Below are 8,044 nucleotides of genomic sequence, written 5' to 3' on the forward strand. Positions count from 1 at the left end.
CTTCACCAAGGGCACAGCTTCGCAAAAGCCCGGACACCCCTTGGCAGCTAAACTTGTCCCTTTCCCGTACCAAAATAGCCACGCAGTCCCATGGAGATACACACCTCCGAGGGGGAAGGAAGAAGAAGCCACCGATGTCAGCTCGTTGTCGGCTAAGGTAACAAATATCACGGGACTGAGTGGTGTGACCCATAGCGGTCGTGTGTTTGCACCCCCGGACCTACCAGTCCAACCTGCGAACGTCAAGGGGAAAGCAAAAGTGGTGGAGGAACAAGATGAAGAAGCACCCCTTGCTTCGAATAAAGATATTCCGGCGAAAGGTCTTCCGAAGAAAAAGGATGGTAAAAAGGAGGTGTCACTAGAGGAAGCCAGCGAGTTCCTCCGTATAATTCAGCAGAGCGAATTCAAGGTTATCGAACAGCTCAACAAAACCCCGGCCAGGGTCTCGCTGTTGGAGTTACTCATGAGCTCCGAGCCTCATCGGGCTCTGCTAGTGAAGGTTTTGAATGAGGCCCACGTGGCCCAAGATATCTTGGTAGAAGGTTTCGGAGGGCTGGTCAATAATATCACTGCCAACAACTATCTCGCCTTCGCCGAAGAAGAAATCCCCGCCGAGGGGAGAGGGCATAATAAAGCTTTGCACGTATCAGTCAAGTGTATGGACCATATCGTAGCCAAGGTGCTCATCGATAATGGTTCCAGTTTAAACGTGATGCCTAAGAGCAATTTGGAGAAATTACCATTCAATGCTTCCCACCTAAAGCCGAGTTCAATGGTGGTTCGTGCCTTCGACGGCACCCGCCGAGAGGTTAGGAGAGAGATCGATCTCCCGGTACAGATAGGCCCTCACACCTGTCAAGTTACCTTCCAAATAATGGATATTAACCCCCCCTACAGCTGTCTGTTGGGGCGTCCGTGGATCCACTCAGTGGGAGTTGTTCCCTCTACACTCCACCAAAAGTTGAAATTCATAGTGGAAAGGCATCTGGTCATCGTATCAGGCGAGGAAGACATCTTGGTGAGCTGCCCATCCTCTATGCCTTATGTGGAGGCCGCGGAGGAGTCATTAGAAACCGCTTTCCAGTCTTTTGAGGTGGTAAGCATTTCCTCCGTGGACTCCTTCTCTGGGCAGCCTTGCCTGTCCGATGCAGCAGTAATGATGGCCCGAGTTATGTTGGGGAACGGTTACGAACCCAGAATGGGTTTAGGCAAAGACAACGGCGGCATAACTAGCCTAATAAATGCCAAAGGAAATCGTGGGAAGTATGGGTTAGGCTATAAGCCCACTCAGGCAGATATAAAGAGAAGCATCGCGGGAAGGAAGAGTGGTAGTCAAAGCTCGCGGTTGAGACAAGAAGGTGAAGGAAGCCCGCCCTGCCACATAAGTAGAAGCTTTATAAGCGCGGGTCTGGGGGACGATGGTCAAGTGGTGGCGATATACGAAGATGATGTTCCGAGTACATTGGATTTGGTACGACCATGCCCTCCTGGTTTCCAGCTGGGAAATTGGCGAATGGAGGAACGCCCCGACATTTACGCAATAAGCATAATGTAAACCTTTACGGTTTTAGAAACTCTATAGTTGGGCCTAGGCTTTAGAGTTTTTCTTTTGTTAAGGCTTTGTGTCTTTTGTTTTGAATTTATAATACAAGGATCTTTCTTCATCTGTTCCTACGTCTCTACCCATTCTCATCTATTTGCATGTTTACTTCTTTACTTTTTAAAACGGCAGATCCGATGACGAGTCCCTCGAAGGTACTAATACCTGGGACCCGCCTATCAACTTCGAGCAAGAGACGAATCAAACGGAAGATGAAGGGAACGAGGATGTGGGATTTCCCCCGGAATTAGAAAGGATGGTCGCCCATGAGGACCAAGAAATGGGGCCTCATCAAGAAGAAACAGAACTAGTAGACTTGGGAATTGGCAGTGAAAAAAGGGAAGTAAAGATAGGCACAGGTATTACCGCACCTATCCGTGAAGAATTAATAATCCTGCTAAGAGACTACCAAGACATCTTTGCTTAGTCATACCAAGATATGCCCGGTTTGAGTTCTGACATTGTACAGCACCGATTACCTCTAAATCCCGAGTGTTCCCCGGTAAAGCAGAAACTGAGAAGGATGAAGCCCGAAACATCCTTGAAGATAAAAGAAGAAGTGAAGAAGCAATTTGACGCTGGTTTTCTGGCCGTCGCTCGGTACCCAGAATGGGTTGCCAACATTGTATCGGTCCCTAAGAAGGATGGGAAAGTACGAATGTGTGTGGATTATCGGGACCAGAATCGGGCCAGTCCCAAGGACAATTTTCCTTTGCCACACATCGATATCCTCGTAGATAATACGGCCAATTTCGCTTTATTCTCCTTCATGGACGGTTTCTCCAGTTACAATCAAATAAAGATGGCGCCAGAGGATATGGAAAAGACTACCTTCGTCACCCTGTGGGGGACATTCTGTTACAAGGTGATGTCCTTTGGACTCAAGAATGCCGGGGCAACTTATCAACGGGCCATGGTAGCTTTGTTCCATGATATGATGCACCAAGAGATCGAGGTCTACGTGGACGACATAATTGCTAAATCTAAATCCGAGGAAGAACACCTTGTCAACCTGCAGAAGTTATTCGAAAGGCTTAAGAAATATCAATTAAGGTTGAACCCCGCCAAGTGTACCTTTGGGGTCAAATCAGGGAAATTGCTTGGTTTCATCGTAAGCCAGAAAGGGATAGAGGTAGACCCCGAAAAGGTGAAGGCTATCCTTGAGATGCCGGAACCCCGTACAGAGAGGCAAGTCCGAGGTTTCCTGGGACGCTTGAATTATATTGCCAGATTCATATCATAGCTCACCGCCATTTATGAGCCATTGTTCAAGCTCTTACGCAAAAACCAAACTGATCGCTGGAATGAGGGTTGCCAAGAGGCTTTTGGAAGGATCAAGAAGTGTCTTATGAATCCCCCTGTGCTTATGCCACCAGTACCTGGAAGGCCTCTCATCTTGTACATGACAATCTTGGACGAGTCAATGGGGTGTATGCTGGGGCAACATGACGAATCCGGAAAGAAAGAGCGCGTTGTTTACTACCTAAGTAAGAAGTTCATGACCTGTGAAATGAATTACTCCTTGCTCGAAAGAACGTGTTGTGCTTTAGTATGGGCATCCCATTGCCTAAGGCAGTACATGCTGAGCCATACTACCTGGTTGATATCCAAGATGGACCCGGTTAAGTACATCTTTGAAAAGCCAGCTCTCACGGGACGAATCGCCCAGTGGCAAGTCCTGCTATCCGAGTTTGATATAGTTTACGTCACCCAAAAGGCGATAAAAGGAAGCGCCTTAGCAGATTATTTGGCTCAGCAGCCTCTTAACGACTATCAGCCCATGCATCCTGAATTCCCGGATGAGGACATCATGGCCTTGTTTGAGGAAAAATTGGACGAAGATCGGGACAAATGGACCGTATGGTTTGACGGAGCGTCAAACATTCTAGGCCATGGCGTTGGAGCAGTATTGGTCTCTCCGGACAATCAATGTGTACCTTTCACAGCCAGGCTAGGATTCGACTGCACCAACAACATGGCCGAATATGAAGCATGTGCCTTGGCCGTCCAGGCAGCGATTGACTCCAATGTCAAACTACTCAAGGTGTACGGCGACTCAGCGTTGGTAATCCATCAGCTGAGGGGGGAATGGGAAACTAGAGATCCCAAGCTGATACCCTACAAAGCCTATATCAAGGAATTGGCTAAGACCTTTGATGAAATCTCCTTCCATCATGTTCCCCGCGAGGAAAATCAAATGGCGGATGCGCTTGCTACTTTGGCGTCTATGTTCCAGCTAACGCCGCATGGGGATCTACCATACATTGAATTTTGGTGTCGTGGCAAACCCGCGCATTGTTGCCAAGTAGAAGAGGAACGGGACAGTAAGCCTTGGTATTTCGACATCAAGCGATATGTCGTAAGCAAAGAATACCCGCCAGAGATTGCCGACAATGATAAGAGGACATTGAGAAGATTGGCGGCCAGTTTCTTCATGAGCGGAAGCATACTGTATAAGAGAAACCACGACATGACACTTCTGCGGTGCGTGGATGCCAAGGAGGCGAATCACATGATCGAGGAAGTCCATGAGGGCTCGTTTGGAACGCACGCCAACGGGCATGCTATGGCCAGAAAGATCCTAAGAGCAGGTTATTACTGGCTTACCATGGAAAGTGATTGTTGTGTCCATGTAAGGAAATGCCACAAATGTCAAGCGTTCGCAGACAATGTCAATGCTCCGCCGCATCCTCTGAATGTCATGTCCGCCCCTTGGCCTTTCTCCATGTGGGGGATAGATGTCATTGGGGCCATTGAGCCCAAGGCCTCGAATGGTCATCGCTTCATCCTCGTAGCGATAGATTATTTTACCAAGTGGGTCGAGGCGGCCTCCTACACCAATGTCACGAGGAGTGTGGTGGTCAGGTTCATTAAGAAAGAGATCATCTGCCGATATGGTTTGCCAAGGAAGATTATCACGGACAACGGCACCAACCTGAATAACAAGATGATGGGGGAAATGTGCGAGGAGTTTAAAATCCAGCATCACAATTCCACGCCCTACCGGCCAAAGATGAATGGAGCCGTGGAAGCAGCCAGTAAAAATATCAAAACGATTATCCAAAAGATGATCGTGTCATACAGAGATTGGCACGAAATGCTCCCATTCGCGTTACACGGCTACCGAACTTCAGTACGAACGTCGACTGGGGCAACGCCGTTCCCATTGGTATATGGGATGGAGGCTGTGCTACCGTTTGAGGTAGAAGTCCCGTCATTAAGGATCTTGGCAGAATCCGGATTAAAGGAATCAGAGTGGGCTCAAACGCGCTATGACCAGCTCAACCTCATTGAGGGTAAGCGCTTAACGGCTATGAGTCATGGGCGCTTGTACCAGCAAAGAATGAAGAATGCATTCTACAAGAAGGTACGCTTGCGCAAGTTCCATAAGGGAGACCTTGTGCTAAAGAAAATGTCCCATGCTGTCAAGGACAATCGAGGAAAATGGGCCCCAAACTACGAAGGGCCTTTTGTTGTGAAGAGGGCTTTTTCCGGAGGAGCCCTGGTGCTTACCAACATGGATGGCGAAGAGCTACCTTCACCCGTGAATTCTGATGTCGTCAAGCGATATTATGCTTAGAATCTGGGGCAATTAAGGATGTCGCTGCATGTTCTTTATCTTTATGTGTTTTCTGGATTTCCCCCAGGGATTCCCCGTCTACTGTATCTCTCGTTACAATCTCTTAAAGAAGTGAACGTGGGTTCGAGGCTTTAGTCCTCACATTGGTTTCAAACCTTGCGTTAATTTGTGATCACCTGAGCCCTTCCGCTCAGTTCATGGGATGCCCCAAGCGCTTAATTAAAATTGAACCTAAACCAACTTCCACTAAAATTTGCTGCGTTTGAAAACATTCATGCATAAGCGTACGCATGCATATTGTTGTGGTAAAACAGGGGCAGGATCATCTTGAGCTACCTTCTGGGGTAGAGACAAAACTAGAACAGCAGAAATCAATCAAGGTAAGACAACGACGCGGTCAAGATTGGCCACACCTGGTTGTTTCTTACTTGCAGGTACATAGGGACGGATGCAAGTGGGGAAGGGGTCACGACCGACCGATCGTTGCCCCTTCTCTGCGCTAAACAAACAGAGAACGTCGCTGCAAGGCAACCCAGTATCCTTTGTGTTCGTAGTTTTCTTTTACTATTTGTTTGTTTTAAAATAAGTAATTGACGCCTAATTCTAACTTAAGTAAGTTCAAGTTAGGCGAGACGCTAACCCATGAAAAAGGAGGGGACATGGTTAATGTTCCCCTCAAAAAAAAAAAAAAGTAGCAGGTTAGCTCGCCTGGGCGAGCAACCCCTGCACTCAAAATAAAAAAAAAAACGAAGGAGGGGAACGTTTTTGTATCCAAAAACTTCCCCCCTTCATTCAAGAAAGAGAGAACACGAAGGCTTGCGGTTTCTTGCTCCCCTAAGCCTTTTGATCACGTTTTGCTTTCGTTTTTGGTGTTTCAATTCATTCCAACAAGTAAGTATTCCATCCTTGAGGTTTTTGCTTCCCATTGATGTGTTTTCTTCATCTTTTGGTGCCTTAAATTGTGAGAACATGCTTATAATTGTGAGGCAGTTTTGGTTTGCTTTGATGCTTGTTTTCTTGAATTAAGGATTTGAAGGAAAAGGCCTTAGGCCTAGGTCGTATTCTGAAGCAATGGGGCATCCCACATTGCTCCCATTCTCTTGCAATTTATGTCCAAACATGCGCCCACCAAGTGCTCGGTGAAATGCCTCAATGACATATGAGCATGGTTTTGAAAGCTTGGGATTGTGGGGCTGTTTCGTATACATAGGGACAGCATGAAGGATTTAAAATGAGGGTCCGAATGTAATTCTAGGCCTAGGAACCCAAGTTTTTAATGTCAATGCAAGGAAGCATGACTTATGCCTAGGGATCTAATTTTTTGGTTTTGAATGTAAAAAAAAAGGCATGAATATTAGGACATGTTTGAGGGTCTTTTATTAAAATTTAAGTTTGGCTGCCCCATGAGGAATACCTTGCACCTAGGTAGCATGGAAAATACCTTTCAACGGTATATATATATATATATGTGAATATATGACATGAAAATACCTTGCAAAATGAGAGAATAGTAAATAATGCCTTTCAAATATGTATATTTGTGGATAGGTAGCATAAGGAGCCTTTCAAAAAAATGTACCCATGCCAAAGATGGCACAAGAATGCTTCCCAAATGAATATATGATGTGGAATTGCCCCTCAAGTGTAGATTAAATGACATGAAAGTCCATTTTGAATGCAAAAGTGTGTGCATAATGTAATTAGCTTTCCGACATGCATATAAATGAATATGGGAGAAACAATAAAAATTAGTATGATATACATTTCAAACATGTATAGGTAGTTTGTAAATAGCAAATGTTTAGGATATGAACATATGTAATTTTGGGCACAATACCTTGAGCATGCGTGTAAGTATTCTTTCCAAAAAAATATATATGTGTGGTAGCTAGAATGTTTTGAATATCCTTGTATGTTGATATAAATAATAGGGTATTTTCTACACGTGCGTGTGTGCATGAATGGATCATATGAGTTTAGTCTAAATTAGAGAGATTGGCATGACATTTTTTGCGTTAAGATAAGCATTATCTTGTAAAACTAACTTCTGAATGTTTGTTCTCGCTGGAAATGGCCCCGAGGAAGCTTGCCTCAAAGAGATCCAGGAAGGATAAGGCGGCCGAAGGAACTAGTTCCGCTCCTGAGTATGACAGTCACCGCTTTAGGAGCGCGGTACACCAGCAGCGCTTCGAGGCCATCAAGGGATGGTCATTTCTCCGGGAGCGACGCGTCCAGCTCAGGGACGATGAGTATACCGATTTCCAGGAAGAAATAGGTCGCCGACGGTGGGCATCACTGGTTACCCCCATGGCCAAGTTCGATCCAGAAATAGTCCTCGAATTTTATGCCAATGCTTGGACAACAGAGGAGGGCGTGCGTGACATGAGGTCCTGGGTGAGGGGTCAGTGGATCCCGTTTGATGCAGATGCTATCGGCCAGCTCCTGGGATATCCGTTAGTGCTGGAAGAGGGCCAGAAGTACAAATATGGCCAGAGGAGGAACCGGTCTGATGGGTTCGATGAGGAGGCCATCGCCCAGTTGCTATGTATACCGGGGCAAGATTTTGCCCGGACTGCTGCCGGAAGACGGGTGCGGATCATGCGCACCAACATGACCACCCTGACTCAGATATGGATGACTTTGCTGCTCAGCAACATCTTGCCCACCGATCATAATTCCGACCTCCCCCTGCCGAAGTGTCAGCTGGTGTACGCCATCCTGACGCGAATGAGCATCCATGTGGCTCAGTTAATCGCTGATGCCATCTATATTTTTGCAGGTATGGCGCCTACCAGGCACCCTTTGGATCCAGATAAGTCCAACAGGGCCCTGGGATTTCCCGCGCTGATCACAGGACTCTGCCA

The sequence above is a fragment of the Glycine soja genome, chromosome 18 (genome assembly GCF_004193775.1).
Source record: "Glycine soja cultivar W05 chromosome 18, ASM419377v2, whole genome shotgun sequence".
Taxonomy (NCBI): domain Eukaryota; kingdom Viridiplantae; phylum Streptophyta; class Magnoliopsida; order Fabales; family Fabaceae; genus Glycine; species Glycine soja.